Raw genomic sequence first — 12,209 nt, 5'->3', positions numbered from 1 at the left:
TACAACAACACCTTCACCAAAAAGCCTTTCAACAACGACGGCAAGAAGGGTTATGTCGGAAACTTACCTTTTTGCAACAAATGCCACAAGCATCATCACGGCGAATGTAACAAACTAGTTTGTCACCGTTGCCAAGGTGTTGGTCATAGGGCCAACAATTGCACAAGCGCCGCCCCCGTTGCTCGAAAGGGGCCCAATCCTCCAAAAATGGTCACTTGTTACGAATGTGGCCAAACGGGCCATTATAAGAACGAATGCCCGAAAAAGAAAGCCAACCCCAACAACCGAGGCCGAGCCTTTAACATCAACACCGAGGAAGCCCGAGATGACAATGAACTAGTCACGGGTACGTTTCTTCTCAACAACTCTTATGTTACTTGCTTATTCGATTCGGGTGCCGATAAATGTTTTGTGTCTAAGACTTTGGCTCCTACCCTTTGCACTCCACCACACCCTTTAGATACTACTTATTCCATCGAAGTGGCCGACGGAAAACTCTTAAGTGCCGACACATATTACCGGGGGTGTACCTTGAACATTTTGGGTAAAGAATTTGAAATTGACTTGATACCCATGGAATTAGGGAGTTTTGATGTAATAATCGGTATGAATTGGATGGTCAAAAATAAATCTCACATTCTTTGCGATCTTCACGCAATCCGAATTCCTATCGAGAATGGTGAACCATTGATTGTCTATGGCGACAAAAATTGCACCGGACTCAATCTCGTTTCGTGCCTTAAAGTTCGAAAGCTACTTCGCAAGGGTTGTTTCGCGATTCTTGCTCACGTTAAGAAAGTCGAGGCCGACGAAAAGCGCATCGAAGGTGTGCCAATTGTTAGTGACTTTTCCGATGTATTTCCCGACGAATTACCGGGTCTTCCACCTCATCGACCGGTTGAATTTCAAATCGATCTTATTCCAGGAGCCGCACCCGTAGCGCGTGCACCATATAGACTCGCTCCATCCGAATTGCAAGAATTACAAAGTCAAATCCAAGAGTTACTTGACCGTGGTTTCATTCAACCTAGCCATTCACCATGGGGCGCTCCGATTTTGTTCGTCAAGAAGAAAGACGGATCCCTACGAATGTGCATTGATTATCGTGAACTAAACAAATTGACGGTTAAGAACCGATATCCTCTTCCTCGCATTGATGACCTTTTTGATCAACTACAAGGTTCTCGTGTATACTCAAAAATCGATCTCCGTTCGGGTTATCATCAACTAAGGGTTAAGGGGGAAGATGTCTCCAAAACCGCTTTCCGGACTCGTTATGGTAGTTATGAATTCCTTGTCATGCCTTTCGGTCTCACTAATGCACCGGCGGTGTTCATGGATCTCATGAACCGCGTGTGCAAACCTTACCTCGACAAATTCGTTATCGTGTTCATCGATGATATTTTGATCTATTCTAAAAACGAAGAGGAACACAAAGAACATCTCCGACTCGTGCTCGAGCTCTTGAGAAAAGAGCAACTATATGCCAAGTTCTCCAAGTGTGAATTTTGGTTAAAGGAAGTTCAATTTCTTGGTCATGTTGTAAGTGATCAAGGCATTAAAGTCGATCCCGCAAAAATCGAAGCCATTAGTAAATGGGAGACTCCTACTACTCCTACTCAAATTCGTCAATTCTTGGGTCTCGCCGGATACTATCGTAAATTCATCAAGGATTTCTCCCTAATCGCTCGTCCTTTAACCGCGTTAACTCACAAGGAACAAAAATTCGTTTGGACATCCGAACAAGAAACCGCTTTTCAAATCTTGAAAACTAAGCTAACCACCGCTCCTATCTTGTCACTTCCCGAAGGCAATGATGATTTTGTTGTATATTGTGATGCCTCGAAAAACTGTTATGGATGCGTATTAATGCAACGAAAGAAAGTCATTGCTTATGCCTCTCGACAACTCAAAGTCCACGAACGAAACTACACGACACATGATCTTGAACTCGGTGCCGTCATCTTTGCACTTAAGTTATGGAGACATCATCTTCTTGGTACCAAGAGTACTATCTTTACCGATCACAAAAGTCTCCAACATATCTTCGATCAAAAGCAACTAAACATGAGACAACGAAGGTGGATTGAGACCTTGAACGATTATAATTGCGAGCTTCGTTACCACCTTTGGAAGGCAAATGTAGTGGCCGATGCCTTAAGTCGAAAGGAAAGAGCGGTGCCTCTTCGTGTCCGAGCTTTGAATATCACCATCCACTCCAACCTTAATAGCCAAATTCGGGTAGCCCAAGATGAAGCTCTTAAGGACAACAACATCGTACGCGAACTTTTAAACATTCTCGTTTCCCGATTCGAAGTTAAGGAGACCGGACTTCGATATTACGCCGGAAAAATTTGGGTGCCTAGATATGGCGATCTACGAAACCTCATCCTAGACGAAGCCCACAAATCGCGATACTCGATTCATCCCGGCGCCAATAAGATGTACCATGACCTTAAAGAACAATATTGGTGGCCGAACATCAAAAAGGAGGTTGCTAGATACGTCGCCAATTGTTTGACTTGCGCTAAAGTCAAAGCCGAACACCAAAGACCGTCCGGGTTACTTCAACAACCCGAAATTCCGCAATGGAAGTGGGAAAGGATCACGATGGATTTTATCACCAAACTACCGAAAACGTCGGGCGGTTATGATACTATTTGGGTCATTGTCGATCGCCTCACCAAATCCGCGCACTTTCTCGCCATGAAAGAGACCGACAAAATGGAGAAACTTGCACGACTATACATTAAGGAGATTGTAGCCCGACACGGTGTACCTTTATCGATTATCTCCGACCGAGATGGTCGTTTCGTTTCTAGATTTTGGCGTACGTTACAAGAAGCGTTGGGAACGCGTTTGGACATGAGCACCGCATATCATCCCCAAACCGATGGGCAAAGTGAACGTACAATACAAACCTTAGAGGATATGTTACGAGCCTGCGTTGTTGATTTTGGGAAAGCTTGGGACAATCACTTACCTCTCGCCGAATTCTCTTACAATAATAGTTATCACGCGAGTATTAAGGCCGCACCTTTTGAAGCGTTATATGGTCGAAAATGTCGCTCTCCTCTTTGTTGGGCCGAAGTGGGTGACGTGCAAATTTCCGGGCCCGACCTCATTCACGAAACCACCGAGAAGATTCTTCAAATCCGAGATAGGCTTCGGACGGCCCGGAGTCGTCAAAAATGCTATACCGACAAAAGACGCAAAGACCTCGAATTTCAAGTCGGTGACCGCGTCATGTTAAAAGTCGCACCTTGGAAAGGTGTCATCCGTTTTGGGAAACGTGGGAAATTAAATCCGCGGTACGTTGGTCCTTTCGAAATCTTAGAACGTGTTGGAACCGTTGCGTATCGTTTGGATCTTCCGCCTCAACTAAGCTCCGTCCATCCTACTTTTCATGTATCTAACTTGAAGAAATGTCTTGCCGAGCCCGATATCGTCGTTCCTCTCGAGGAACTTACTATTAATGACAAACTTCATTTTGTGGAGGAACCGGTTGAAATTGTGGACTACGTCGAGAAGGAATTGAAACAAAGCCGGATCCCGATTGTCAAGGTCCGTTGGAACGCCAAAAGGGGACCCGAGTTTACTTGGGAAAGAGAAGATCAAATGCGAAAGAAACACCCTCATCTATTCCCAGTTCCGGAAACGTCAGATTCCGAGGAAGAAACAACGACTACTACGCCTACCTAAATTTCGGGACGAAATTTCTTTTAAGGTGTAGGTAATGTAACATCCCGCCTTTTTCGTTTACTTTTCCGTTTAACTATTTAAGTTCCGTTATATGTTTATAACACATCCCGTTATTATGCGTTGAATTATCTCGTTTAGGTAATTCCCGCACCCGATTTAAAGTTGAGGGACCAAACTTGCCAAAGGTTGAAACATTTGACTAGGTCAAAGAGTCAACCCCTTTTCATCCATTCATTTCACCTCCTCTTCCTCTTATTACTACTTTCAAATCCTCTCAACATTCAAACACAAAGATTCATCATCCATTTATGATCTAGCGGGTATTTTGCAAAACAAATTACATATTTGAGCTCCTTGCAACTTCCTCTTCGTTTTGGTACCAACTTCATCTCATTTGGGTAACATTTCTAAAACACTAGATTTCTTTAAATTCGTGTTCTTGACTTATAAAGTTGTTAATTAGCGTCTATGGCTCATTGTGATGTCGTGTATGTAAATTGTATGCTCGATTCGTTGTTTTTGGTGTAACTAGTTCAATATGAAAATTACTTGCTAAATCCTTGATTTTGGATGATCAAATGTTGTTAGATTGTTAAAGTGCATGTTTTAATTGTGTTTCTAGTGTTACTAGCTTCATTATGATGTATAGTTCGATTAATGAAACCTCCTAAACTTAATTATGAAATTTGGTGAATTTAGGTTAAGGTTTCATGAACTTAAAATGGACTTTTAATGATTTGAATGACATGGAATGTTAGTTGTAAGTGTTAGGTTGTGTTGTATGCTTAATTACCTTCGAAACGGCATATTGTTCATGTAAATTGGTTACCGAATCATTAAATGGCATTTATGACTTGTATGCATTGAATGAGGAACATTGATGGCGGTTTTTGGTAGTTGTAAGTGGAATTTTGATTAATGAAAAGTGCTTAGTTATGTTCCTTGTCAAATTACCTTTCCGATGATATGAGATACATATCTTGATTATTTGCGGGTCATGAAATGTGTTGGTTTGTGTTTTGGTTCGTGCACTTAGGAAATACAGCAAACAGGGCCTGGAAACCGATCAGGACGCCGTCCAGATACTGGGGACGCCGTCCCAACCTTAAAACCGGGACGCCGTCTAGCTTCTCAGGACGCCGTCCCGTTTGCCTAAAACTGGCTGTTTGCTTGACCTTTTGACGAAAAATGTTTGGCATGTTCTAGACCTCCAATTTACATGTAACTTGTTTTAAAATGCTTATATATGAATAACTAGCATAGAAAATTTGTCCGAGACCCGACCCGAACGTGTTGACTTTTTGTTGACTTTGACCGACCAAAGTTTGACTTTTTGTCAAACTTAACCAAATGATTATGCAACCCTCCTAACTTGTTTATATACTTGTACCTTGCATGAAACTTGACAATTTGATTGCACATGCTACATAATCGAGTCGTATTGAGCCATAGGACTAATTGAACATCTTTGACCCTTCGTGACTATCGTTATTGATACAACCTATTTGTTTAGGTCAAGACTAGCATTGTTCTTAGCACACGTTACTTGTCGAAGTACTTTTTGGTTCGTGCATACAAGGTGAGATCATAGTCCCACTTTTACTCTTTTAAACTTACTTTTGGGATGAGAAAACATAAACGATTCTTTTGAACTAAGTGAACACAAGAACGGGAAAACAAACATTCTACATACGAGTTTAGAACGAAAATCCTCAATCCGATTATCATTAGTTACATCAGATGGTGTAAGCGAGAACTTATGTTATATGGCCATATGGGTTGACAACCCTCATCTTTGACGGTTCGCTACCGTCTACGGATGAAATATATTTTCGGGAAACAGTGTTGTTCTAGCACTAATTTACGGGGTATTCAACGGACGGAATGTTAAGCTTTGATAATTGGGTGCTCGTGAATATTAACTTTTAGAATGTACTATGACTTTATCAATATTGCAACTCTTGTGGTTCAGCTTGCTTTTACTCATTTTACTTATTTAAACCTATGATTTCACCAACGTTTTCGTTGACAGATTCTCTATGTTTTTCTCAGGTCCTTGAACTTAGGTGATACATGCTTCCGCTCATTATTTGATACTTGCATTGGATGTCGAGTATACGTGCATTTCATGGAGCGTCTTTTGACTTTACTTTAAACCGTGTCTCCTAGATTTCATTCGTATTATAACGTTGTAACTTAACTATTGGTTGAACAATTCTTGTAAACTTTGAAACAATCTTTATTTTGAAATGAAGGCGACATATTTTGGTCAAAAGTTATCTAAAAGACTTATAATCAGGTAATGGGACCCACGTAGCCGACGCCGTCACTTGACGATTTGGTCGGGTCGCTACAATTTCCATCTAGATAGCTTTTGGTAATAAAAAAAAAATTGACATCAGATTCTTATGAACAAGATTTCACACGAATTTCACACCTTAACATCAAATTTCAACCTTTATAAAATCTCTTAATATAAACACTCATTATAGAGATTTACTGTAATTACATACAAATAAAAAAACAATTCAAACACACCTCGAGAGCTTCAACACGTGTTTCCGATAGTTAGCTTGAACACAAATTGAATTCCAAATCAAGACGTTTTTAGATGATGATTTCTAAATCAAAATTGTTTAAAAATATAATCCTAACACTCGTTGACTGATTTGAGAACTCAAAAAAAATTCAGTGATCCGAATTGAAGGTTCAACGGTTTATGAGCAAAAACTTAGATTTTTCGAATTAATGATCAAATGAACGAATTATGATCCGAAATTTTGCAGATATAACACGATATGAATATGAATCAGTCTGCAATTTCACTTTTCGCTGAATCGAACTGGATTGTTCTGTGCACGTACGACATTCATTGTTTCGGTTAGTGAAGAACTCGATTTGAATCGTGATGGATCTGAATCAAAAAATCAGTTATAATGATTATAGAGTGTTCGGTTTCGGTCACTGATCACAAATCTAAACTCTGTTTGAGTTTATAATCGCTAATTGATAAACGCCTTAACCGATTGAAGCTTTGCGGTTAAGAAGATGTATGACGAACAATGATGATGAACTTTGATGATAAAGAAGAGTAATGAAACGGAGATTTGTTGAGCAGAATATAGATGTTGATGATTGATAGAAGTGAAGATGAAATTCGATGAAGATGATGAAGGATTGTTCGATGATAAGGAAAAGGTAATATGAATATGATGAGATCTTGAATCTGATGAGATTATTATTTTTATAAATTTATAAATAAAAAATATATAAATTATATTTTGCGTCAGTAGTCTCTCGTTTTTAATGAAGAAAAGAGTAAAAGACAATTTTACCTTCACATGAAATGCACATGTCAAGGATTAACGGTCAATTTAGACGGAAGTTAGACGGAGGGACTCGGATTGCAAAATTTTGCAATTTTAAGGACTTGAAAATCCAAAAAAAAACTTGAGGAACGCGGATTTCAATTTCGTGTATAATTGAAGGACCAACGGAGCAAAAAAGTCTAATTGTATCAATGCTATTTCCGTAAAATTAACAATTTATTCCAACAATACTCTCCAACTTGAATTTCGTTGCATTTTCCTTCCAGTTGCTAAAAGTCCAAGATAAACCAATTGCGTATCTGCAACAAAACCAAATGAGCCAAGTATACACTCAAAATAGAAAATTGAGGTAAATAGAATAAAACCAAAAACAAAGTAACTGCTTTATGAAAATAACGAGTGAAACGAAACCGGTGATGGAAAACCGTGTGTATTTTTAAATTTATAAACGCAGCGAAATGGAAAAATAAACATATTTTTATTTAATAATAAACATCATTTATTATTTATTATTTATAATAAACTTTCAAGTAAAACACTCAGACGATTAACGATCCCAACAAGATCCAATTACACCACTAATAATTGTCAACTAATAGATTCACAAAGAGGAGTTTAGATATACCTTTAGCGAGCGATGCAAGAGCTGTAGAATCAACTGTCTACGTCTAGGTTGAAACATATATTCAAAGTGTATGAATATCTCTATGGTTGATCCACACATCAAGCAACACCAGTCGAATGCTAGTTCAAAGATAACCCAAAGTAATATATAATATTACTTTATACATTGATGCTCAAGGAAACAAAATAAAACAACTTTTGTTTTATTTTATTTCGATCGGTCTTGACCACCGAACAGAAGAAACACGGCACACCCTTTTAATCTTAATGCTATGTTTCTTTTCTTTATTTTCTTCTTGTGTTGGACTAAAAGCCAAAGAGTAGACAAATTGAGAAAATAATTAAAATCCTTTGTTCAGTAACTTGCAAATGCCAACAACAATTGTTCTATTTTATTCTTGCAATCTTGTGGTGAGAGCAACAGAAAAATTTGTGCTGTTCCTTTTTTACACCAAAAATTGAAAACCTTTTTTAATTGTTATTGTGAAAGTGACGTAGTCAAAAAACAAACACCCAAAATAATTATATATTATATTGTGATATCTATCTATCTAACTTTCAACTTCTATCTACCTTTCAACTATCAACAACCCATTTAATGGTTCAACGGTCCATTAAGCATTGTATATTTAATTAAATCATATTTAATTAATTCATACTTTTTCGAACTATAGGTTATAATTATATATCAACAATATATAATAATGGTGTCTAAATGCTAAAGTGGGTGACTCCATAGGCCTGTACATAAGCGGTAGTATAGATTTGTGTTATGACGTGCACACTAAACCAACAAACTCCCACTTGTGCATGACATAACATCTAGAAAACTATACTGACATATATTGGCGTCTAGCAACACGTCAATGCCCCCGAAAATATACAAATGTTTGTTTCAGAACTATCATTATTATTATTAAAAATGATGTAATGATTGAGTGTCTATTGTCCCTTTATTAACGATACCTTGTTGACGTGAGACATGGATCTAGTCATTCTCATTTGTCAACGAATTATGTTTCTCGATCTAGAAAGATTGAATGTGATCACCAAGTTAAAATTGAACAACAATCAATATAGCTTGGACACAGCCGTGTAAATATCCATTCATTTTCATCGAGGGGCCCAACGGTATCATACTCTCACGTAGAGGAATAAATCTCATTTTGATTATATGCGTTCGTCATGTACTTCACATCATATCCAATGATGGCCTTTATAACTACCTTGTTCAGGATAGCGTTTAACCATATCAAAGTATAATATGTCATACAATCGAAACCAACATATACATCTCAAGTCTAAGGACACAAAGACATAACCATTATGAGATTCACTATTGACGACGATCCATGTAGTGACATCTCATGATTGGATCATTCAAATATTCATCATTAATGAATACATATGAATTTTGGACTCAACAAGTTAACTATTCATCATCAATGAATAAAACCAACATTCATAATAATCTTAATTCATGTTATTCCCATAACATGACCGATTATGGAAATTTAGAATAATCAACAATTATTCATGGATTAAACATGCTAATATAGAACACAGTGATATAAATGAAAACGACCATACCAAGTATCTCAATTCATTAAGATAAAACTGCTTAATGTTCCGGAAATATCCAAATACTAAATTACAAATGAAAAAGGTTAGTAGCTTAACGAAGTCCAATATTACTAGCATGATCATCATGCTGGTTGTGCATCAAGGGCTTCGTGAACGGTTCAACCACGATATCATCTATTTGAACCTTAAGAATACTAATATCATTCTTGTCAACGACTTCATGAATGTACTCAAACTTTTGAAGAATGTGTGAGATGGATTAATGTATATGTGATTCTTTCGCAATTATAATACGCGACGAACTATCACAATACATTTTTATAGAAGATTTAATGTTGGGAACTACTTCGAGTTCAACAACAAACTTCCTTATCCAGACAACTTTCTGAGCAGCTTCTCAAACAACAATGTATTCTGCTTTTGTTGTAAATTGTTCAACCGTGCTCTTCTTAGAGCTCTTTCAATCAACTGTCTCATCCATCATGACAAAGACATAACCTGACTGGGATCGAGAATCATCTCGATCAGTTTGGAAACTAGCATATGTATTATGGTTAATACTTAACTCATTTTCCAAATGATCGTAAATCAAGAATATATCTTTAGTACTCTACAAACACTTAAGAATATTCTTAACAACAATCAAATGTTCTTAACCTAGATTTTGTTGATAACGACTCGTCAAACTCAAAAATAACGAGACATCATTTTAGTACATAATATGGCATACATAATGGATCTTATAGCCAAAACATATGGGATACATTTCGTTCGTCTTATTTCATCATGTGTGATAAGACTTTGAGACTTGCTAAAGATTATGCCCTTTTGCATATGCAATGCTCCAAGGTTGGAGTAATGCATGCTGAATCTCTGCAAGAGAAGATATGTACATTAACTCAAACCAATAAGTCATTTGAATATATTTCTATAGATCATGATTCCTAGTATATAAGTAGCTTCTCCAAGATCCTTTATGAAAAAACATTTTTCAAGCCAAGACTCGACATCTTGCAAGTTGAAATGTTATTTCTAATGAATAGTATGTCATCAACATACAAGATCAAGAAGACTACTTTACTCCCACTAGATTTAATGTAAACACATAGCTCACCTTGGTTTTGAGAAAAACCAAACTCTTTGATGTTCTCATCAAACTTAAGATTCTAGCTCCTGAATGATTGCTTTAATCCATAAATGGATTTTAGAAGTTTGCATACTTTAATAGGATGCTTAGGATATATAGATCCTTTCGGCTGAACCATATATACGTCCTCGCTTAGGTCGCCATTTAGAAAAGCGATTATGATATCCATTTACTATACTTCATAATCATGAAAAGTAGCTATGGCAATAAGTATCCTAATTTATAAAGCTCGCGATCAGTGGAATAGTTTCATCATAATGTTTCTTTTCATAATCATGAAAAGTAGCTATGGCAATAAGTATCCTAATTTATAAAGCTCGCGATCAGTGGAATAGTTTCATCATAATGTTTTACCACGAATCGAGCTTTAAAAGTGTTTACATTACCATCCATGCTAGTCTTTCCTTTGAAGACTCATTTACACCCCATTGTCTTACAATTGGGTGGAAGATCAATCAAGTCACATACTTGATTATTTTTCATGGACTGCATATTTGCATTCATAGTATCTCGCCATTTTTAAGATTCGTGATCTTATATGGCCTCAGGTAGCTAGAGGGTTCATAATCCTCTAGGTGAGGTTCATCTGAATTAATCAGATAATCAAACCTCTTATTCCGATGAGGAGTTCTACCAGGCCTATGAAGTTCAGGTGCAACACGTTCTGACTCACCAACAATACACTCAGATTTAACGTGTGGATTACTAGTGCTTATAGAAGGTATGTTACTTTGTGGTTCTTGAATTTCTTCAAGATCTACTTTACTCCCACTAAATTCTTATAAGAGAAGATCTTCTTTTTAAGAATTCAGTAGACCGAGCAGAAAACACTTTGTTTTCAGCTTTGTAGTAAAAAGTAGTAACCCATTATTTCCTTTGGGTATCCCATAAAGTGAAATTTAGTACTTCAGGGTTTTAATTTGTTTGAAGTGTCATGCTTCACATACACTTCACAACCCCAGAATTTCAAATAAGACAACTTGGAAATCTTCCCATGCCATACTTCATATGGTGTCTTTTCTACCTTCTTGGTTGGAACCATATTGAGTATGCCTGCAGCGGACTCTAATGCATAACCCCAAAAAGATGGTGGTAGAGTAGTCAGACTCATCTTAGATCAAACCATATCAAGTAAAGTTCGATTCCTACATTCAGACTCACCATTGAGTAATGGTGTGTGTGAGGTGGAGTTAATTGTAAGACAATCCCACAATTCTACAGGTGGTCCAAAAACTCTTGACTCATATACTCACTTCATCCATCAGAGTGAAGTGATTTAATTATATTTTCAAGCTGACTCTTATACTTTATTTTGAAAGACTTTTGAACATTTCAAAAACTTCATGTTTATGTTTCAGCAATTAAAACATAACCATATCTACTATAACCATCGGTTATTGTAACGAAATAAGACTTACCATATCTAGACATTGTTATAAAGGGCCACATACATCAATATGTATTAATCCTAAAAGATATGTAGCTCTTTCACCTAAGTCGTAGAAATGAGCTTTTGTCATCCTTTCACATAAACATTACTAACATACATCAAATGACTCAAAGCCATTTGATTCCAAAAGTCCATAAGAATGGAGTTTTGAAATGCGTTGTTTATATGACCAAGATGACAATGTCACAGATAGGTCTTATTCAACCGTTGCTTGAATTGTTTGGCGGTACAGGTATACATGGAATCCTTATTTGAAATCACACAATTCATATCAATTTCAAAAATACCATCACGTGGATAGGCATTAAGATAAATTTATTATCCTTAGAAACTGAAATATCAAAGTGCATAAATGCAAGTTCAAAACTAGCAT

Source organism: Rutidosis leptorrhynchoides, chromosome 3 (assembly GCF_046630445.1).
Source record: "Rutidosis leptorrhynchoides isolate AG116_Rl617_1_P2 chromosome 3, CSIRO_AGI_Rlap_v1, whole genome shotgun sequence".
NCBI lineage: Eukaryota > Viridiplantae > Streptophyta > Magnoliopsida > Asterales > Asteraceae > Rutidosis > Rutidosis leptorrhynchoides.
Note: the sequence above shows the minus strand (reverse complement) of the source record.